The sequence below is a fragment of the Rhinolophus sinicus genome, chromosome 5 (genome assembly GCF_057876585.1).
Source record: "Rhinolophus sinicus isolate RSI-liver-muscle chromosome 5, RSI-T2T, whole genome shotgun sequence".
In the NCBI taxonomy this organism is placed as follows: domain Eukaryota; kingdom Metazoa; phylum Chordata; class Mammalia; order Chiroptera; family Rhinolophidae; genus Rhinolophus; species Rhinolophus sinicus.
In genome coordinates, this window is record NC_142505.1 from 105,799,556 (window position 1) to 105,822,490 (window position 22,935).

At 51.4% G+C, this 22,935-nt stretch overlaps 1 protein-coding gene across 2 annotated transcripts in view; it reads left to right on the top strand.

Moving 5' to 3' along the window:
• ERGIC1 (endoplasmic reticulum-golgi intermediate compartment 1) overlaps positions 1-22,935 on the top strand; it is a 127,818-nt gene that overhangs the window by 36,378 nt on the left and 68,505 nt on the right. The gene's annotated exons all lie outside the window — the stretch shown is intronic.

Sequence of the window (22,935 nt, forward strand, 5' to 3'; positions counted from 1 at the left end):
TGAGGCTGGCACCAGGGTCTCAGACAAACGTTTGCAGACACTGGGCAGTTTCGAACAAGGAAAGCCCCTCTGATGGAATTCAGGGGCAGTCTTCATACCAGCATTGACATCCAGGCTGTGACAGCTATGCTTGGCACATCGACTCCTGGATCCACAAAGCCTCCTCTTACCAGGCTGATAATTCCTGCCCCTTCCTCCATCCCCATGTGATTCAGTGATTTTGACCTTGTTGGGGGAAATGACTGCTTTTGGTCATTTCATCCCTTCACTCTGCACCTAATTCCCCCATCGTCAGAGGAGGAAGTTGAGGTCCAGGGCTGAGGGTCTCGCCCTGGACCTCACAGCAGCTAGACTGAAGGGTGGGCCAGAGGCCCATTCATGGACAGCTCCTGACCCGGTGCCCGTTGAGTTGGAGGTTGGAGTGTCCCGTGCCATGGGCCCAACTTAATGAGGCATTTGAATTAATTCCTTGGGGGGCGTAGGCTCCCCATCTAATGGCAAGAGTGGCTTCAACACTTTACATTCACACCTTGGAAGATGAGCCATTTGTGCCCAGTAACCTGCACTCTTTAAGATGTATTAAATCCTTGGCTCAGGTTCTAAGAAAGGTTCCACCGTCCCAGGCACCGCTTCTGTGTTCATTTATCAAACCTTTACCACATTCGGCCCTCTGCCATGTGCCCCACGGAGCGGAACTGGGAGACACATGGCCCTGTCCTCTCAGCACTGAAGAGGAGAAGGGAGGTGGGCATCGTGGGGTCCCGGGAGTGGGTGTGTGTGTGTACAGGCACTACTGTGGGGTGCAGTCTTGACGTCTGTTCCCTTGCACCTGTGAGAGAGTTTTAGTCTCATTTTAAATCAGAAGCAGGGGAGACCATTTGCCGGTGGCCAAGGTGAGCTGGCAGAGCTGGGGTTTGACGTTGGGGCTGTTAGCTCAAAGCCTTAGCTCTGGGAAAAAAAGGAAGGCTTGGAGTGTCCCACAACCCTGTCACGTCTCTTAAAAACCATGGGGAGTGGAGAGGGGCAAACTCTGATTGGACCCCCTCCCCTACTTTGAGGCTTGGGGGAAAAAACAGGTTTCCTGCTTGTTTTGTTCTCCTTAAAACAAAATCAGGAGGATTTTGCCCTTTCTTATCAATACTTTTTTTTTTTTAACTGCCTATGGGACCTTGTGCAATTTACCTCCTGTGTGTTTTTCTGTCTGTGAACTGGGGATGACAACAGTATCCATTGTTGAGAAGATTACATGGGATAATGTGTAAAGCATTTAGGCACAGAGTAAGCACCCAATACATTTTGGGTACTGTTTTCATTATTTGTGTTTTTTTCATTTAAGGAGCTATATTTCCTAACATGGTATAATTCACTTAATTATTATGCTCATTTGCTTTCTCCCTTCCATTAAAACAAGAGCTCCCTAGGGCAAAGATTTTATCTGTGTTATTACCTGGTAACAACTAGAATAGTGCCTGGGCCAGACTGGCCCCTGGGAAGTGCCTCTCAAGGCCTCCAGGAAGGCAGAGGCATGTGCGATTTGACAGCCCCTTCACCAGGCAGATTTTCAGCTATTGGAGGTCTTCCTCCCTTCTTGCCTTGAGTTTGCTCTAAATTGTTGGGGTTGGGGGAGGAGGCAGAGTGAAAGGAAGGATCCGGGACTTTCAAAGGTTACTTGTGTTTGCTTTGCTCCTGTTGCATTGGACGTTGCCTTTGTGGAACTGGCCTTGTGACCCAGATCCGTGGGCGTTGGCCTGGATCGAACCCAGTTCCGGCTGGTGGGGGGCGGGACTGGTACCACCTGCTGCCTCGGGCTCCGCCTGGGGTAGGTGATGGGGGACAGTTCTGCAGCCCAGGTCCAGGGGAGACTCAGCACTGCTCTCAGGGAGGTGGAGGTGGCCAGCTTCCCCACAGTGGTGGCCCTCGTTGAAACCCGAAAACCTCGGGTGTGCGGCTCCCTGCCACTGACCAACGGCGCCCTGGGACAGTTAACTTACCTTCTTAGGGCCCCAGTTTCTTCATTTTAAAAAACGGGAGCATAACTTTCACTGCCTCACCTGGAAGGGTAGATGTAGGGCAAGTGAGATATTCCTGCAAGGTAGGGCTGGCTACATAATTTGGGGGGCTGAGTGCAAAATGAAAGTGCAGAACTCCTTGTTGGAAAGGTATTAAGAATTTGAGGATGGTGACAGCAGAGCATTAAGCTAAGCACGAACCCTGGGTTGGCTACACAGGTCGCACACCCATGACGCCAGTCCTGTTGCAATGCCTCTCACCCTGGCCTCTCCCCGGAGACCCCAGTGCTCTAACTCTGGAGCAACCCAGAGTGAGCTTTTGGAAATGACCTTATTTTTTCATGTCCTGGTTTCAGCCTTCAAGCAGGGCCCATTGTTCTGAGAATCAAGTATGAATTCTTTAGCTCCTCATGTGGCCTTGCCCAAGGGAGCCCCTGCAAACCCTGTACCCCCCTCACTCCCGTTGTCAAGCTGTGCCCCAGCCACCACAGGGGGAGTTAATTAACACTCAGCAGATAGTAGCTAACTTGAGTGCCTGTATGTCTGCCCCATCTCATTCCAGAAAGAATTTGGGGAAGCTGACAGGAACACAAACTTCACAGCAAGTTTAAAAAAATATAACTAGACTTAAACAATCAGGGCAAAGGGGGAATAAAGATTAGACCAGAGGAAAATTTATGTGGAAATTAAGCCAGTATTTCGAGTTTATTGAGCATGTACTAGGGTCTGGCCCTGTTGTAACGATCTTACGTATATCAACTCATTTAATCCCCCAGCAGCCCTACTAGGCAGACACTATTCTCCCACTTTACAGGTGAGCCAGCTGAGGTACAGCAGTTAAGGATCATGGCGGGTGGGCAGAAGACACTGGGATTGAAACCTTGCCATCTGGCCCCAGAGCCCCACTTGTGTCCTGTAGGCTCATCTCTGAAGCTTTTCCCCAAACATTCACTAAGTTCAGAGAGACTGGAACCTCCTCTCATTGGATTCGTTGACTTTCTTGTCACTAATGCTTTCCCAGCAGTGCTCATTGAGAACCTTGCAGTCATCAACCTCTTTTGCTTTTTTTTTTACTAGCCTCATGCGGTCTGATTCTGAAATTGTCTTTAAAGACCCCCACTGTGGTCTCACACCAATTTCTGAGCATCTTGCTCTAGAAGGTACAGGTTTTTCCTCTTCGGAACCCTGGGGCTTTAGAGCAAAAGGCATGTGTGTATCTGCTCGTCTGGACTCAGAATGGCGTGGAAACTCTCTCTTCCTGAGGTGCTTTGGATTCTTGGCCATGATATCATAATATCTTGAGACCCGGCTTCAGCCAGCTGTGGCCTTGTTGAGTTCCATTCCCCATCTGGTAATCCTTTCATACTTTGGAGTTGCTGTAGGCGGTTTTCCTCAGGCGTTGGCCAGGCAGGCAGGGTGTGGGGAGGGCATTTGGGGTGAGGCTCACCCGCATCACTGAACCTCCATTCTGGCTGTACGTTAGAATCACTGGGAGAACTTAAAACATCTCCAAACTCAGGCTGCATACCAGACCCAGCATTCAGGATCTGAGGGTGGGGACCCCAGGCATGAGTTTTTAAAGCTCCTCGCGTGATTCCAGTGCCCAGCCAAGACTGAGATGGGTCTACGTCGGGAGAACCAATAGCAGCCGGATCGGGGAGTGGGTCCTTGGAGGGGAGGCCGGGGAGCCGAGTGTGGGCCCACCTGTCACTCCTGCATGACCTTGGGCAAGCCAGTTCCCTCCTCTGGGATTGATCTCACCAGTAAAGGGGTCCCTAAGGGGGGTCTTATCTTTCCACTGATATCCTTGCTCTTTAAAGTGTGGTCCCCAGACGAGTAGCTGCAGCATCACCCAGAGTCTGTTAGAAATGCATAATCGGTGCCCACGCTGAATCGGAATCTAGGTTAACGAGACCCCCACGTGATTTGGATACACGGAGAAGATGAGGCCCTGTTTGCATGACTGACTTGATACAGCATCTCCCGGTCTATACTCCTCCACAGTGTCCCCTGCTTGGAGATTCATAGCATGTGCGAACTTGCTAAAGGCTCTGAGAAGTCCTGCATGAAAGGAACCAGAGTCACTTGGTTCAGCCCCGCTTTTGCCAAACTTACTGTCTAAGCCACCCTGTTATTCATAGAGCGCTGGGTACCATTACTCAGTGTAGTTGGGAAACAGCTCTAATTGATCCTTTAGAGGAAGTGGTGATTAGCCTAATTGTCTGTTGTCAACTTTAACATTTAGGTCTGTTGATTTAATTACGTTGGCTGTATGTGCAGCAAAAGTAAAGGACAGGACAAAATCTCCAACACTAGTATGTATTGGTTTTTAAAAATCTTGACGCTTGGGGGTGGGGTAGGGGTTGGCCAGTTAGCTCAGTTATTTAGAGCGTGGTGCTGGTAGCACCAAGGTTGCAGGTTTGATCCCCGCATGGGCCACGGTGAGCTGCGTCCTCCTTAAAAAAAATTCTGACGCTTGGGAGAGGCAGGAACAACTCAGGGGTGCTTCTCTGTACTGCTGAGAGCTAGGGGACATGCACAGTGCTTTACTACTCTCCTGCCCTCTGAGTGGGCATCATTATTCCTGTTTCAAGTCCAGGGAAATAGTTTTTCAGAGATGCTGGGTCACAGTGAGGGGCCCTGGGGATCTATACACATCTGACACTGTACTCTGCCCCCTTGAACTCCAGCCTTCCTCCCAGAACCTGCCGGGCAGCACGGCTGGACAGGAAGCAAATCTGTTTGAAATGGACTGAATGTTCTGTTTAGCCAAAAGGTGGAAGCCCTAGAGGAGATGAGTGGAGATGAGAGGTCTGGCTGTTAGTCAACTTGAGGCTAGTCACGGGTCCCTGAAACACTGGGGAGGGGTGTTGTGACAGCCCCTCCCCAGCTAGTTTTAACTTTTTTCTCTCACATTCCAGTAACGCTGATCTTATAAGTAATGCCTGCTGGTTCCTCAACTTCTGACGTATGTTGCACTGTGCTGGACTCAAAAGTCACCCTGGCCCTCAAGAGAGATGTGATTATTAGGAATTTATTTTCTTTATTTTTTACGTTGACATATAGTCACATTGACCTTGCGGGAAGTGTACTCTCCTACGAAATTTAAGGCGGTGTATCATGTAACCACCCCCACAATCTAGGTACAGAACAGTTCACTCACCCCCAGAAACTGATGCTTTCACTTTATAATCACATGATTGATTCAGTTTTTTACAAACTGTGGTCAGAACACTTAAGATGAGATCTACCCGCTTAACAGGTTTTTAAGGGCACAGCACCGTGTTGTTAACTCTGGGCAGTGTTGTCAAGAACTGACTCATCCTGTGTAACTGAAACTCCGAGGGGATTGAATAGCAGCTTCCCGTTTCCCCTTTCCCCGAGCCCTGGACACCCACCATCCTGCTTGCTGTAAGCCTGACTGTTTTAGATACGTCATCGAAGTGATGTCAGGTAGTTTTTGTGCATCATGACGGGCTTATTTCACTCAGTATAATGTGGTCCACGTTCATCCATGTTGTCGCATATGGCAGGATTTCCTTCTTTAAAGGCTGAATAATACTCCGTTGCGTGTGTATATCATATTTTCTTTAGCCATTCATCCGTATGGGGGCATTTCGGTGGTTTCCACCTTACTGTGAAGAATGCTGCAACGAACATTGGGGTGCACCTATTCCTTCGAGATCCTGATTCCAATTCTTTTGGATAAATACCCAGTCATGGGATTGCCAGGTCATATGACAGTTCTGTTTTCAATTTTTGAGGAACCTCCGTACCCTTTTCCGTAGTAGCTGAACCATTTTACATTCCCACCAACAGTGCACAAGGTCTCCTTTTTCTCCATATCTTTGCCAACACTTACTATCTCCTGTCTTTTTGATAATGGCGCTCCTAACAAGTGTGAGGTGACATCTCATGGTGGTTTTGTCTTGCATTTCCCTGATGATTAATGGTGCTGAGCACCTTTTCATGTACTTGTTGGCCATTTGTATGTCTTCTTTGGAGAAACGCCTATTCAATTCCTTTGCCCAGTGTTTGACTGGTGTTTGGTTTTGCTGTTGTTATTTTTGTTTGTTTGTTTTGGAGGGAGTGGATTTGAAGGAATGTCTTATTGTTTTGGATATTGACCCCTTTTCAGATACATGGATTGCAAATATTTTCTCCCTTTTCACTCTGTTGTTTCCTTTATTAATTCAATTTTAAAACAGGAAGCTAAGGCTCAGCGCTGGGAAGTGACTGGCCCAGGGCACACGGCCGGGAAGGGCAGGGCTGGGAGTTGAACTGGGTGAGTCTGGAGCCAGGGGGCTTTACCACGCGGACACCTGGCCTCGCTGATTCCTTATTGTTGTTAATTTTTATGATTCCCCACTAGGTCTTCTCTCTCTAGCACCAGCCGCTGACATACTGAATTTCACCAAAACGTCCCTTGAGAACTTTGTGGGACCCTGGTGATATTTGGGCTGTGGTGATGTTTTGCCGGGTCCAAGAGTACGTTAATGGTATGGAAAAAGTGTCTCCAAATTTGCAGGGGAAAGTGTACTCTGGCCACCCCTGTAGAATATTCTACACTGAGGACCCCTTTCTCCAAGGGCTGCATACAGTGGGCTTCCCAGAGAGTATGGCCAGGCCCACCCTCAGAACAAACCCTCACATTGTGCCCATTTGGCAGATCTCTCTGGATTCGAATCCCTTCCTCATGTTTTCTAGCCGTGGGACCCGGGGAAAGACACTGCCTCTGGGAACCTCAGTTTTCCTCATCTGCAAATTGGGGTGCTCATACTTTCCTCGCAAGTTTTTGTGAGGATGAGGTGGGCCCATGTGGAATGTCAGATGTGCTGAGAAAACGGGAATATGTTTGCCTCCTCCTGGCTTTGCCTGGCAGGATGTCCCCGTGCTTCTCACTGAGCCCCACGAGACCTCAGCAGGGGATCATCTGATGGGTGGACACAGTAAAACCAGGGCCCCTTGGGTCTGCAGGGCCAGTGACACACTCACGTGAGGACACCTGGGGAGGTTAGATCTGGAGCCAGACTCCTCTCTCTGAGTGGCTGCCACACAGTGACCCCAGACACCAAGGCATAATCTGTGGTGAGAGAGAAAGGGGTCAAACAGTCACCCACCCCGATGTTCCAGGGCCCAGGCAGGTGCCTCGGGGCGGGGGGGCGTCTGGGCAGGTGCAGGCTGTGACCCACCGGGTCACAGCAATGCTCCACGGGGAAGGGGCAGATCTAGCGCACTCTGTGACTTAGTGGGCTTGCACGTTCCTCAGTGTCAATGGCCTGTGGCTGGCAACGTGCAGGCTGGCCAGCTGGGCAGGACTTGGGGCACAGCCCACGGACTCTTAGGACGTGTTCTGGTGGCACGGACTGGGAGCTGGAGGCAGAGCAGTGAGGGACCCACAGGTTTGGGGTGAGGCAGCCTCGGGGCACCCCTCCTCTGGATGGCACTGGCATGGCACTGCCAGCTCTGCCGCTGGACCTCACTTTCTTCTTCGGCAGTCCGGGGGCTGGCCAGAGCCCAGTCTGAGTGACACCCCCTTGTTCCAGATCCTTTAACACTTTCAGCCCCCAGGGTGTCTCTTTCAGGTGACTTCCCAGGGCTGTGCTGTAATAACAACGACAGTGCCCACAGTGGTCCCCATTTATCAAGTGTCAGGCTAAAGGCCCTTTTGGGTTCCCTCCGTTCATCCTCATAGGCGGTAGGACCCAGGTATTATTCCCATTTACGTGATGAAGATGCTGGGCACAGAGAGGGGACAGGACTTGGCCAAGGTCACACACACCGCAGGTGACGCAGCTGAAACTCGAGTGCTCCTCTGTGATGCCAGAGCTGGCTTTCTAAAACCACACATTCGTGCCTCCGGGGAGCGTTATCAGCTTGATATTTTTGGGGCCACTCCATGGACAACCCCAATGTCAGCTGCCATCTACTTAGTTGTGTTTATAGTTTGTTGCCATGGAAGCCTTGGGTGGCCTCTGGGTCGCTGGAGAGGAGGCTGGGCCAGGTGATCATTTCCTGTGTACTGTGCGTATCTGTGGGTGGGAAATTACCACCGAACCCCTGCTGGGGAGCAAGGCAGGGGGTGCAGCCCTTCCTGTGGGGAGTGGGGGTGCTGCTCATCGTGCCCTTTTTCTGACCAGTTTTTGGAGCCCCCATTAACAGCCTCAAATACCACCTCCTGCGAGAAGCCCTCCCTGTTCTTCCTGAGTGGGGATGCTCCTCCCGCTGCACCGTGCTTTCCCACTGCCCTCCCTGACTGCTGCCCTCTTGTCTCCCTCTGACTCTGTGCCTCCCTTGCTCTCTTCCTGTGTCATTCACAGGCTTCCAGGCCCTGAGAGGCTCACACTTGTACTGTCTTCTGCAGGCCCCAGCCAGGGACTAGCCCACAGTCAGGGCGTGGCAGTCCCTGAGTGATGTGCTCAGCAGAGGCTGCGTGGCATTGTGGCAGAGCGAGGGCTTTGAGCATGTCTGACAGGCCTGGGATCAAGTCTCGGCTTCACTACTTTCGAAATATGTGACTTTGGGTAAGATGCTTCACCCCTCTGGGCCTCCGTCGCCTTTTTGAAAGTCAAACCTAATAATAAATAGTGCCCGGCTTCCAGGACTGTCATGAGGATTAATTGAGGCCATCTCAGCAAAGCCCTCAGGACCTTGGCCTTACAGCTGTTAGGTGCTCAGAAATTATTTGTTACAGAGTAAAGCACCAGGATATCCAGGCTGTCACAGAAGATTTTTGGGTTGGCAGGAAATTGGACTCCTTTATATTGGCGTAAGTCAGCTAATGCCCATAAACCTGAAAATCTCAGTGATTTAATGCAACAGAAGTTCATTTCTCTGTCATGTACAGTCCCAAGATGGGTAGGGGTGTGCTGTCTGTTACTGGAACCCAGAGACCCAGGCTCCTGCCATCCTGTGTCTCTATCCTCCTGGCGGGTGTATTCATGGCCTGGCAGTGGGAGGAGAGAAAGGAGGACACGGAGGGCTGGGCACAGGGTCTGGATGTGGCACCATCACTTCTGTCCTTGAACTGGCCTCACCCTGCTCCAGGAGCGGTCAGGGATGTGGTCTAGCCATGTGCCCAGGAAGAAGAGAAAAGCCTGGGTTTTGATGCGCATGTCACTATCTCTGCTGTGGTAACCAGTCCACGTTCAACCTTTGGGTACCATCTTCATAATTTGGGGGCATATTCCTAAACAACATGTGTTGTTTGGTAATTTTTCTTTACTCAGTGTTTCGAAGTTAACATTTTTATTTAATCTTTGAAAATGGAAAAGCAGTATCACCTGCTGTAAATAGATACAAATCATTGCAGGGTTGTTCAGTCTTGGCTAGCTGGTGCCTGCCGAGGTTGGTAGGTCTGCTACAAAAGGGACTATTAGCAAGCACTAGAGATGAGAGGCTGAAGACCAAATAGCACTGTGCTGGGTGTTCTTTTCGATGATTTTGAAATTCTCAAATGAGAAGGGAATAACCTCACGGTGATGTCTGATGTCACTGAACCACCAGGTCCTGTATTGCCCTGAAATCACCTCAAGTTCCACTGGTGACATAGGTGCCATGTCACTATGGGAAATGCTGGCTTAGGGGACAGTGAGCACACAATTTGTACACAGACGAATCCAAAACTCGGAGCAGGGAGAGGTGGATGAAAATCGCCCTTTCATCTGTAACACTCATCACATTACGGTTTGTACCTTGATCTGTGAGGGAAGAATTAATGGTGTCACTTTACCAATGGGGAAATTGAGGCTCGGAGCAGAGCATGAGCCCTCTCCATTTCCCAGGGCCGCACAGCAGACTCGAGTGCTCTTTCCACTGTCCCTGGCTGCCTGCTGTCTTCGGTCTGGGAAGGCTTCCTGTCACCTGTGCGACCATACTGGACAGGGTCACGTTTATTCACTCTGTCCCTCCCATCTCTCTATTCCTTTTCCCATCGCCTGTCTGGTACATGTGGCTGTATTTATGCAAGAATGCCGGCCTGCTTTGAGGAGCCAGGAAATCAGAAGACAGCCCTGGGCATGCTTGGGAACTTGTCACCCATTTGCTGTCCCTGTGGGTGACATGATTTATTTGGTGACAGCATCAGAGGGCAGTGTTTATCTGCATGCTGTTGAAGGGAGTGTGCTCCCCGTGTGTCTGGCTTGTCTTTCTGCCATTGTTTTGTGCTCTTGACTCGGGTGGAGTCCATGAGTGATTTGTTCACAGGCAGAGGAGTCTGGCTTCCTGTCCTGCTCCCAGTTTCCCTCCCCTGATGTCCCACCCACCCAGGTTATAAGAGCACCAAGCCCTACCCATTGAAAACAGGTGTGTGCCCGGAATCACCCATACCATGGCTGAAAAGTAATGTCATTCCCATTGTGGGGACGAGGAAGTCGAGGCCCAGGGAAGTGGGACTTGTTCATGCATCCATCCATCCATCCATCCATCCATCCATCCATCCATCTGCTTACTCAAAGATTTATTGGGGAGGTTTCCAGGGAGTAAACAAGACTGACATGGTCTTTGCCTTCATTGCATTCCGAGGGTGGTGGGGAAGGTAGGCAGGTGAACAAGTAAGTGCACAATGGTTCTTGTCCCTCGTGGTGAGTCCCGAGGAGGGAAAGGAGATGGGACGATGCAGGGCTTATAGAGGAGCCACTAACGGGGTTAGTTTGGCCGACTAGGACTCTTCCTCCAGAAAGATCTCCCCAGACGACCTCTTCAGTCTCATTTGGGCCGCCCCCCACCCCTTCCCTGGCTGTACCTTTGTATCACACCTGGGCATGTCCTTCCCATCACATAGCACAAGTGCAGTGATTTCTGTGGGTAGCCGTCAGTTAACGTCTGTTTGTCTCCATGGATTCTAAGCCCTTGAGAGCAGGGACCAAATCTATTCGATCATCACTGGATCTTGGTGCGGATCCCAGGGTCTGCACACAGCAGGTGCTCAGAAAATACTTATTCAGTGAAGGAAGGAAAGAGGCAGGGAGGGGGCCAGTTGAGTCAGAATCAGGTCCCAAGTCTGTGGATGTGGATGCTCCCCTCACCTCGCACCTGCCACGAACCCCAGTTGAGATGAAATTCCCCGCCATGACCTGGCAGAGGAGGCCAACTCCACCTGCATTGGGTGCTTTGTCGCCGTACCTCTGGAAAATGTTCCTGGTTTTCTCCTAAGGGTGTGAGTGCATCGGAAAAGATTTATTTCTCTCGCAGTGGGAATGGAAACTGTTCCCTATGGATTACGTCCGGAGGAATGGGGAAATCAGACATTACTCGGGCCCTGCCCAAAGGAGGAGAGGGTGGCCTGTCCTAATGGGAGGCTACCAGTAACCCCCACCTCCCTCTAGCTCCACTTAGGTGAAATGGAATGTTAGCCCCAGAATCAGAGGAAGGGCAGTTGATAGGGAGGGGACACCTGACATTCTACCCTCACCCCAGCCTGCGGGTTAGGCCTGATTATTCCCATTTTGAGGAAACGGAGGCTCAGAAAAGTTGAGAGCCTGGCTCCGAGTCACACAGCGGGCAGTGTAACAGAGCCAAGCCTTACACTCAAGACTTGCTCACCCCCCAGAATAGGTGTTGGCTCACCTATGCCTGGCGATCCAAGTTTGCCTGTTTTCCTGTTTCAGTCAAGCAAGTGTTCTCTCTAGAACTGGCAGGTTTCCCTGATCATCTAGGTCTTGTACTCCACTGCCCCTCACCTCTCTGGTCCAGTCTGCTCGGCCTGGAATGGACCTGGGAATCTGCATTTCCGAAGTGTCCTCAGTGATTCTTAGGATCAGGTAAGCTGGAGAAACCCTGAGGAAGGGTTCCTCATTGTGACTCACGTATGATTCTGGAACTGAGAACCACAAATCTTAATTGACTCAATAACAGTTATCACAAAAGTGTTGTATCGGACGTAAGTGTTTAGAAAGCCCTTAGAAGATGCGTGCGGTTTGGGGATCATTGTGTTCGCTGAGGAAACCGAGGTTCAGAGGGGTTAGGTAGCCAGAAAGGGGCCACAGAAACACAGCTCCCGTGAACTTGAATCTCATACTTTTTCTAGTCGACTGCAAGGGGCCTTTGCATCTTGAAGAGTGTTAGGTCCCCGGAGCCCTCCCAGTGACACAGCTGTGGGTTTGCTCTCTTTGTCACAGGTGCAGAGAACTAGACCTGACCCGACTCTGCACTCAGATGTTTCTAGAAGGAAGGAAGTGAGAAGCCACAGGTGCTAGACAGCTGGGTGGGGTTGTGATAATAGAAGTGAACACTTACAGAGCATCATCTGGGATCAGGCACAGTTCTAGATACTGTAAATAGATCTTATTTACTTCTCACAGCAAACCTAGGAAGCAGGGGCTTTCAGTGCCCTCATGTACAGGTGAGAAACCGAGGTGCAGTGATTTGCCACAGTGTTGGTGTGTGTTAAGGTTCTGGGCTGATTAGGGTCAGTAAATATGGGGGCTGCGAGGGCCTGGAGGTGGATACAGCCAGTCTCTTTATTTGGAGCTGGGGGCCCCAAGGGTCTGAAAGCGAGGGCCCTGCCCAGATTCACCCAGCAAGCCAGGTGGCAGGGGCTGGTTCTGCTCTTAGACCCGCCCGACCTTCCTCAACTCGCTTCAGTTGGCTGAGCAGCGAAACTGGGTCACGCTTGAAGCCAGATGGTTTGTCAGAACTGAGTTAACCTTGAGTCAAAGGAGGTACGAGAAGGTTCACCCAGCTGCCTCCTCCCTGTCCCTCCCCACCCCACCCCATCCTGGATCAGGTCCCTCGAAGTGGGGCCACACAGGCACGTCACCCCACTTGGACCTCTGCCTGCCCCACACTCACCGGAGCAGGACAAGTCGGGTACCCGAGACTCGGCTTGTCCTAGAGTGCTGTTGTGTGCTGCCAGGCAGACCTGGGACACATGGGCTCTGGAGCCTGACGCTTCCACCCACTCGCTGTGTATGCTTGGGCAAGCTCACTTCACCTCTCTGAGCCTGCTTTCAGGTCTGCAAATGGGAACATGAACCCTGACTCCACAGGGTTGCTACACAGAGTTAAGGAGAGAGCCTCCCCCAGTTCCTGGCGCATAGTAGGTCCTAATTCAATGTCATGGACCCTCTATTTTTCTTCCCTTATTTATGAAACTTCCTGACAGACTTGATCTAAAGCAGAGATTGTAAACTGGTAGCATTAGGAGTTGAATTCTGCCCAATCACAGATGTGATTATTGGGTCCCCACATTAAAAAAAAAAAATTTAAGTTAAATACCAACGTTTTCAGATTAGGAGATCTCACATGAAAATCTGGATTTCCAGTGCCTCTAGAAAAATGGGGCTCCCTGCCCTCCCCCTCGAGCCATGCGACAGCATGCAGCTGTTACTAAGGGACATCCATGTCCTGTGGACGGGGCAGATGTTCTCCAGCTCCCTCCATTCCCCATTGCCTCATACCCACCCTCATTTATGAGATCCGCACCCTAGTTCTTAATAGGCCAGCTTTTGGGGACAGGGTAGTCTGAAGAGAAATGGGCTACAGGCAGAAGTTGGGCTGGGCAGAGCCCTTGGACCCTGCAAGTGGGCAGGGAGGTGTGTGGGCTGGGGTCAGAGGCCCAGGGCCTAGACCGGGAGGTGTGTTGGTTTTGGGGTTTCAGGCACCTAATAGGTGCCTTTTGTCGGTGGATTAGCCTACAGCACCTGGTTTCTGCTGGCCAATGTCATCTACCCCAGGCCACCCCCCACAGGGTCTTCCTATGGGCCTCAAGCCAACAGTGGACCCAGGCAGGGAGGTCTCCCTATGGAAGGAGCCAGTGGCCTTTGGGAGACAAGAGACCAGGGTTAAGAGCTTGGTCTGTGAGTCTTCCACCAGCCTGTCAGTGCCCTGCTCTTCCTTGGTCACTGTTGAGTCCCCCAGGCCTGGGACAGTAATGGGCACACTAAAAAAAAGTTTCAAATAGTGAACGAGCAGTCTCCCTGGGGAGCAGCTGCTACCTACAGGCTCTCTGATTTGCTGGCACCTTACCCACGTCATCAGTGGGAATGGCAGTGTGCCATCCTCCTGGGGGACAGTAGAGCGTCAATGAGAGCACATGGGTAAATCGCTCAGGGCGGCACCCTGCTGGGGTAAGTGCCCAGTACCTGTGGCTGTGACTGTCTTTCAGTTTGCACAGGTATTTCTGTGTGAACCTCAGTACAGGCTCCCACATGGGACTCTGGCCCTGTGGGTGTCAGTGTTAAACTGTCATTCTGGAATCTACCTGAGCATGCTGGTGTAACAGCCTAGGGGAGAGGCCCTCTGGGGCGGGCCAGCCTTGTTTGTCAAAGAGCGCCTGTGTGTCCTTATGTGTATGTAGGTGTGTGTGTGAGTGTGTACGTTGTGGAACTGTGTGTTCATGTCTTTGCTGACGGCCCACAAGATGACCGTCACTGCCGCATCTGGCGTCACACCGTGAGGCTCCCTAGGTTGGGGACATGGGTTGTGGGCCTGGTGTCCACCCTCTTACCTAGCTGAACCGATTTGCCATGTGCTGTGTGGTTGCCTGAAAAGATAATGCACAGAAGATACAATAAGGAGGAATATTTCCTCGGCCCAGCTGCTGGTGACTTGTGAGCGGCTCCTGGATCTGTTGCTGCCTCAGGTGGAAGCAGCTGGAAGAGTCCCAACTGCAGTCCCCTTGGTGCTGGATGCTGGCCTTCGGAGGTCGCTTTACAGCCTCGAGCGCTCCGGAAGTAGAAGCGGAGGGGCTGGTTGGGCTGCCCGGAGGTGTCTTCCTCAGTGGGACTTTCTACCAGGTACCCCTTCGCAGTTTCTAGAACACACACCCAGATTTCCCTCACTCATCTCCGTGAAAAGCTCACTGTGGGCTGAAGGGCAGAGTGGGGCAGTTAAGAGCTTCCTGTAGGGTCCGAGTGAAGGTGCTGGTGGTCTGCACTTCCCACACACCCGGCCCTTCTTTAATCACGCACTAGAAAGCGACTCAGGACTGGCTCTTAGCTAGACCAGAATCCTGTGTTTATGCAGAAGAAAAGTCACAGGCGCCAGGATTGTGTGTCCCGGAAGCCTGGGGTGGGGCCGAAGCCTTTGCTGCATCGCCAGCTATCCTGTGGCCATGAGGATAATAATCCAGGCTGCTCCTGAGGAACCCAGGAAAGGCTGTCTTTTTAGACCCTGCTGTGCGCCCAGCAGATCCAAGTTGATAATCCCGCTGGGCATTGGGACGTGGTGGGACCGGTGGGAGTGCCCTTCTGTCCAAAAAAAGAGAACGGGGCCATGAGGGACTTGCCCAAGATCCCACGGCTCCTGCGTGCTGGGAGTTTGGGGCCAAAGTCCTTGCTTCCCTGCCCTCTAGGTAACACCGGAGAGAGCATGTCCCTCCTTGTTTCTGAAGCACTTTGGACTGTCACATCAGGTCAAGTTCTGTGTGTAGCCCACAGGGCCTGTGGCTCGGAGGGTGTGACTTCTGAGGCTCACGTTGCCTTTTTCTGCCACCTAGTTCAGGCTCCCTTTGTAGCTTCCTGGGCCATCCCCCCGCTCCCCAGGCCTGAGTGGGCAGTGAATGGCCTTACCCAGGAGGAGTCTGCTCCCTCATGTCCTCTCTGTGTCCCCACCCCCCAAATCATCCTTGGGCTTTGGGTTGAGGCAGGGCCGTTCCTGTAAATACCAGCCTCCTTACATGTGCATTTTTTCTCTATGATTTTTCCTGTTTTGATGAAACACTGCTCTTGGCTGTGCAGGGTCCCAAGAGGGGACTGAGGCCCTGGCCCGTCCAGCCGGTCATTCAGGAACTTTGCTCCCAGGCCCAGCCCCACACCCTGCCTGAATTCTCCTGGGGCCATAACCTTCCTGCTCTGTGTGAATGGGGCCCGTCCCTCACCCTCCCCTCACCCTCGATTCCCAGGGTTCCCAAGGTCACCTCCTTATCTCCTCTGCCAGCTGAGTGAAAAAGGCTGCATTCCAGCCAGAAATTAGCCTCGCCCCCCTCCTTTCTGTTTTCTTCCAGACTCGGGGTGTGAGAAAGAGAGAGTTCATAATCCATGCTCACCTGGTTTCCAGGCTGGCTCTAGGAAAAGGACAGAAGGGGTGCCTGTTAAGTACATTAGCTCGTTCATTAGTTCACCTGTTCGGTCATCCATCAAATGCGCTGAGTACCTACTATGTGCCACGCATCGTTCTAGGCACTGGATATAAAAAGAGTGGAAGTTAAAAAGTGTCACGGAGGTAACAGTGCCGTCCGCCCGCCCTGTGAGTTGTAGCTGCTCTCACTGGCTCTTACTTTGTCAGGTTCCCTGGGGCTGCCACCTCTGTGGGGATCACTTTAAAAACTCCCCTTCTTTGGGTCCGCTGGAGCCCTGTGCAGCCCGCACACTTCTTGGCTGAGCTGAGCGTGGACTAGATTCCAGCCCTCGCTCTCTGCCCTGGTCAGGTGTCATTAGGCAGGGGACAGCATGGCTAATGCGTAGGTGGTGGCTCCAGGATCTGGGAGCCAGGCGTCTCTAACTCCATAGTCAGTTCTTCGGGGCTCTTGGTGATCTAATGACCTGCTTATCTCCATTGCTTTATTTCCCTGTGGTGCTTCTGGCCTTTATGCTGTGCTGTGCCTGCCTGCAGGCCTTGTTTTAATCACCCCACTCGGCCAGAGGTGCTTTTGTTGAAAGTATTTGTCCTGAGTAATTCCAAGCTTTAGATCACCTTTGACGCACATTTACCCAGCCCATCCTCCTGCGTGTTTGTTCATTACTTATTCACTCTTTCAAAAAAAAAGGGAAAAAAGAAAGGAAGCATTTCTTCAGTGCCAGGCCCTCTGACAGGATCAGGAAGGACACCAGACGTGTCCCTGTCTTCAGGGAGCTCACAGGTAGAGGCAGTGAGAAGGTGGGCGGTGGCAAGAGACCCGATGGGAGTAGCCGACCCTGAAGTGCATTCTCAGGGCACCTGGGTCCTGCCTTCTCCCATCTATGAGCTCATGTCGTCCTCATGGCCACCCCTAGGAGGGTAGGATCTGTTATTATAAATATTTTGTACAGTGGGAAGCTGAGGCACAGAGAGGTTAACTCACTTGTCCCGGGTCACTTGGCTAGTGTCAGAGCCAAGATTTGAACCCAGGCCTCCTGGCTCCCGAGTCTGAGCTCTTCACCTTAGCAACATACTGCATGACTGTGAACTCGCTAGATAAAGAAGTGGTGGAACAGCACGTGCAAACCTCAGAACTACAAAAGAAAACAGAGTGCTCCAAGGCTTGTGTGGTGGAATTCAAGCCAATGGGCGCCTGGATGGAGCAGTCCTTGGGCTGCTGCCGAGTGCAGGCCCTGGGGGTCAGGGCAGGGGACAGACTGGGGTGCAGTCCTCCCAGAGCGGGCCTGCTGCATGATCTCGGTCTGTGCGAGGAGGCAGTCCAGGGTGTTCGCCACGCCTGTGTCTCTTTGTGAGCACAAAAACATCTTCCAAAGCCAGACCCTGAGTTCCACGGGGCTTGGAGCTCTGCCTGAGGACCTGGGCTGGTGCTGGGGGAGGAGGAAGGGCCTGGCGAGGGTGGATGTAGGCTAGGCCAGCCTCGGCCGGAGCCCGGCTCTGTTGCTGGCCGCTGGGGTCACTCTGGGTGAAACGTGGTCCTCCCTCCTGGACATTAAGTGCTCTGCTTTAAATCCAGCTCAGAGAACAATCCAGAACCCTTTCTTTGGCCTGCAGCGCCCGCGGGGTCCGTCCTTCCCCATCCTGGCTGACCTCTCCTTTGCCACCTCCCCTACCTGTGCCGCAGCCATGAGGCCATTGTTCCTCCCTGAGCAGATCGCCCTCACTCCCACCTCGGAGATTTAGCTGAACGCTGGCCATTCTCTGTGCTTGGAATGCCGTTCCTGGGCGCTTGGCCTGGGCGGCTCCTTCCCTTCCTTCAGGTCTTTGCTCAGAGGGGCCTTCCCTGACCACTCAGCCTGAAGTGTCCCCTGTCACGCTCTATCAGAGCACCCTGTGTGCTCCTTCCTGGCTCTTAGCATAGTTCAAAACAATCACATCTCGTCTGTTAGTCAAATGGTGATTTGTATGTTCCCTCCACGTAAATTCCTCATTCATGGGCCTCGCCTGGTTTGCTCACTGCCGTGTCCCAGCACCGTCCATGGTGCCTGGCACTGGTGGACATTAAATATTTGTTGGCTGAATGAATGATCCTTAGTTTCCTCCTCCATAAAACGGGAAGCATCTTACTGATCTACTAACGTTGGTGTAAAGATTAAATACGTGTGTTTAGATTAAGGTGCCTGGCACATAGTAGGTACTTAGGATTGGTAAATGGAGCCAGTGTTGAGCCAGTGCTGAGGCCCAGGTGTGATTTCCCAGCCTGGTTTGGACTCGGTGCAGACTGCAGAGCTATGTTCTTTCACATCGGCAGGCCAGCCTGGCACGCGCCGGCTCTAAACCTCAAGGCGATGGGCGGGCAGGAGGAGGTGAGGGAAGGAGAGAAGGAAGGACAGAAAAAGGAGAAGTCCTGGGGTTCAGTGGACTGTGTTTCAGAGGAAACATAGAAAGAGATGGTTTATCTCAAGGCTGGCTTCGCCCACTGGAAAGTTTGTAAATTTCTGCCAAGGACTTTTATTTTTTGGACCAAAAAAAAGTGGGGGTGGGGGTGGGGGTGGGGGGGCTCAGGTATCCCAGTTAATAAATGTAGAAAGAATGATGGAATTTGGAAGTCACCATTAGACCATCACAGTAATAACTGCTTCGATGAAAATCCACTGATGAGCGCTAAAACGAGTGAGCAAAAGTTTAAGCAGAAATAAGATATTTGTAGAGTCTCAGAGTATTTTTCCCCCTCCCCCAAGTACTTAGTCACTGCAAAGGGGAAAAGGTAGCTTCCAGCAGAGAATCCTGGCAGATCCCATATGAGCCCCGTGATCATGGCCAACATCACCGGTGACAGGACATACAGCCATCGTGTCCCTTTATGTGGCACAGTGACAAGGTCACATCACTGGGGGGGGGAGGTTTCTTCCCAGAAACGCACAATCTGACTTAAGTCACAAGAAAAGACCAGACAAACCCAGTTTGAGAGGGAGTCTACAAAATAACTGACAAACACCCTTTAAAAGTGTCAGTTATGACAGACAAGGCAGGACTCGGAACTGTCACAGATTGGAGGGGACACGAAAGCCAAACGCAGCGTGGGACCCTGCATTGGATTCTAGACCAGAAAAGGACATGAGGAGAACAACTGATGAAATCCTAATGAACTTGGCTGTTGCTTAATGGTGTCGTACCAAGGTTAAGTTCTTAGTTTTGAGAATTTTTCTGTGGTTTTCTATGGTTCTGTAAGATGTGAACGTTAGGGGAAGCTGGGTGAAGGGTATGCGGGAACTTTCTGTTCTCTTTCTGTAACTCTCCTGGAAGATTCAAATGATCTTGAAATAAAAAGTCGAGAAGGACGGCGTGAGATTCAGAGGAAAGATAAAGAAGTACAGAAGAGAAAAATGTGAGTGGGGACTTGTGGCATCAAGACCACACAAAGGAGCATGTGTTTGTAGAAAGCCTGGGGATGGGGATAGGAGCACGTACCTGTCAGTTGTAAAATTCTGTTTTCCGGAAGAATTTTTAGCGGCTGGTTGGCTGGCTGGCCTTGGCTTTGCTCTTCCTTAAGGAGATCTGGCCCTCCCCTCCCAAGCTCTGCCACCACTTGCTCAGCAGGAGGTGTGTTCTTTTGTGAGGCCCATTGATGTCAGGTTGTGAAAAACCAAGGCAGCCACAGACCAGGGAAGTCCTTAGCAGAGTTTGCCAAATTTCAACCACTCCTGGGCCACTTTCACACTTTTCGCCATATCTACCTCTGCGCATACTGTTATAACCTTTATAGTTGATTTAAATGAGGTGATAAAAGACCTACTAGTACCAAGTGAGACTTTCTCCTCCGCTTGTTCAGGAGCAGTGGGACGGGAGTAACTCCCTCACTGGGTGATCCGTGGTATTTGCCAACCTTTCCGGGTTCCACCTAAGACCACCTTTTGCAGGATCACTGCAAAGCCCCCCCAGAGCCACCTGGCCCTTCCTGAGGGACAGGAAATATAGGACCCTGGGCCCAGCTGGCCACATTGTCATCCTGGGAGGCCCTGAGTCCCCCTGCCGCCTGGCCCAATTCTTTCTTTTAGCCCCAGGAATTCAAACCTGTCTTTGTATACGTCCAGGTCTGAAGCCACTTCCTCTAGGCAACTGTCCCTCATCTTCCCCACCTTCAGAGCACTATGGGCCTTTAAAAAAAAAAACACCAAACATCTGATTTTCTTGGAAATATTAGAATTATTCTCATCGTGCCTATTGTTCCTAGTTAATTCCAAGAACTGGGCTTTGTCACATTGAGCTGGTACCTGCTTTGTCACAGAGTTGCGTAGGGTTCTACAGATCAGGACTTTTAATTGCTCTTGACATCTACCCTTTGTAAGAAGTGCATTGTGTATCACAACCCAGCGTTCAATGTATAAAAACTCAATAGTGTTAACTTTATTATAGTCAATGTAAACATATTTTCTATTCTATTGTAGTCTCATTTTTTTTCATGCTGGTTTGCAACCCCCTAAATTGATTTCTCAGCCCCACAAACTGGTCGTAACCTACAGTTGGTAAAACATTGCTCTAGAGGGTTAAAGCATGAACCCTAATAACAGATCCCATTTGTTCGAGCACTTAGTAGGTGCCAGGCACTGATGAACACTGTCTTGTTTAATCCTGACCTCGTTGGCACATCAGACCACTGAGTCTCAGAGGGGGTGTCACTTAACCCAGCTCATACAGCAGAAAGGGCAGAAGCAGGACCCCCACCTGGTTGCCCATGGCCTTTGGGCCTTGGAATACTTCCCCTGTGGCTCTGCCATTGAGCCTTGCTCAGGATTCTCCCCAGAGGACGTCTTGGTAGATACACGAATGACAGAACCAAACATCAAGTTGGCATAGAAAGAAATTCATAAACAGTCTCTTTTATATTATGCTATGCCCATGCAAGGGGTTCCCAAACCTGGCCGATGATTTGAGTGGTTTTTTTCTTCTTAAAATTATTTTTAAATTGCAGTATAGCTGATCATAAAGTGTTCTCATCTTAAGTGTGCAGCTGGACAGCTTTTTACATACATACCCGCGTGGCCGCCCCCAGGTAAGACACAGATTTCCAGCACCCTGGAAAGCTCCCACAGGACCCATCCCAGTCAGGACTCCCACCAAGAGGGAACCCTTCTCCTGACTTTCTTCACCGTTGATTAGTGTTGCCTATCCTTCCATGTCACATAAATGGAATCCTATAGTACGCGTCAGTGTGTGTCCGTCTTCTTTCATTCAGTGTAACATCTGTGGGTTTCACCCACGTTGTTACGTGTATCAGTAATTCATTCATTTTTAGTTTCGTGGTGTCTGATTTGGAGGAGGTTCTTTTAAGCTCTTTAAAGAGCTTTTTCATAGAATATTACAGGCACATCAAATAGCATAGAAAATCATCTGTACCCCTCCACCATTTTAAGAACCAAACCTTAAGCCCCCATCATTGCTCTTCTGCTTTCACGTATCCATCTGTGGTGCGTCCCCACCCCGATCCCCGGATAACTACTCTCCTAAATGTGATGTTGATTTTTCCTGTGCCTGTTGGTGAGTTTTTACTACCTATGTATGAATTCTTATTAGATCCTTAATTTGAGTGAGTGAGCGTGTGCGCACGCGTGCATATCACTTTTTTTTTTTTGCATTGTTCAGCCCAGATTTAAATAAACTTTGTTTTAATGTTCCAAGACTTTCTGGAATTCAGAACCTCAGCTCTGTGCTGCTGAGGTCAAGAGAGTTGGATCGGAGTCCAGGAGGAAAGGCCAGTCGGGGAGGGGCAGGAAGAGAGTAGAGTGGGGATTGAGGCCTGGGGCCTGGGGGTGTTTGGAGGAGGTGCTGCCAGACTGTGTGAAGCAGCTATAACTGGGGGGTCCTTGGGGCCTCTGTCTTCATATCTGAGCTATGGGAACTCAACATACCCCTCATTCTGACCTGATTTCCTGGGTCCCCGGGTGCCACCTCTGCTGAGCCCACCCTCAGAAGGACTTGTGGGGGAGAACGAGGTTCTCCTTTGGGACGAACATGCTTAGTGTGGTCCTCTGTACCTCACACCCTCAGGTACTCGTAGTAACAGGTAAGGCGGTGAGCACCCACTCACGGGGCCAGGCATTGTGACTCAATAAACACTATGTAGCCATACCTGGACCCCCTCAGAGCAACTCAAAGAGGTGGGCACTGTTTGACAGACTGGGACACTGAGGCACAGGGCAGTGAAGTATGTTCCCCAAGGCCACAGCTGGCGAGTGGTGGAGCTGGGTCTCACGCCCAGAAAAGCTAGCTCACATTGTAGCTCGAGGGCCTAACCCAGCACCCAGAGCAGGGTAGATACTAGTGATATGTGCGGAATTGATGCTGAGTGAATGGGCAACAGTGCAGATGCAGAGCTGTGGGAAGCCACCGTGAGGAGGCCTCCAAGTGGCATCTGCAAATCTGAGGCTTTGGTGAATCCAGAAGCCAAGGCTTTGAGTCTCAGCTTCCATGCTCCTTAGCAGTGCCACCTCTGGGGACCATATCTTCCTCTTCTGGAAGGTGGAGACTATGACAACCCCTCCCTCCCGGGGTCACTGGGACTGCACGGTCAGGATGTAACACAGCACAGACCTTTCTGGGCACAGGTGGGCCTCCCCGGTAGGCGGGTCCCAAAGACCGGGGTCCTCCTGTGGGAGAGCGCGGGAGTCATCGTTTAGGCCCATGGGATTCACAGGTGGGCACACATGAGCTGACCGACCCAACTGATGCTGCCCCTGAACTTTCCCATGTCCGCGGGTCTCCCCGCGGAGGCCAGCCGGCTGCAGGAACAATGCTGACTGGCCCTGGCCACGGTCTCCGCCTTTCAGCCCTTTGCTGTCATGTGACACCAAGAAGACAGCCAGCCAGGCCTTGGCCAGCTGCAGAGGTGTCACTGCCCCTGGTCGGTCCT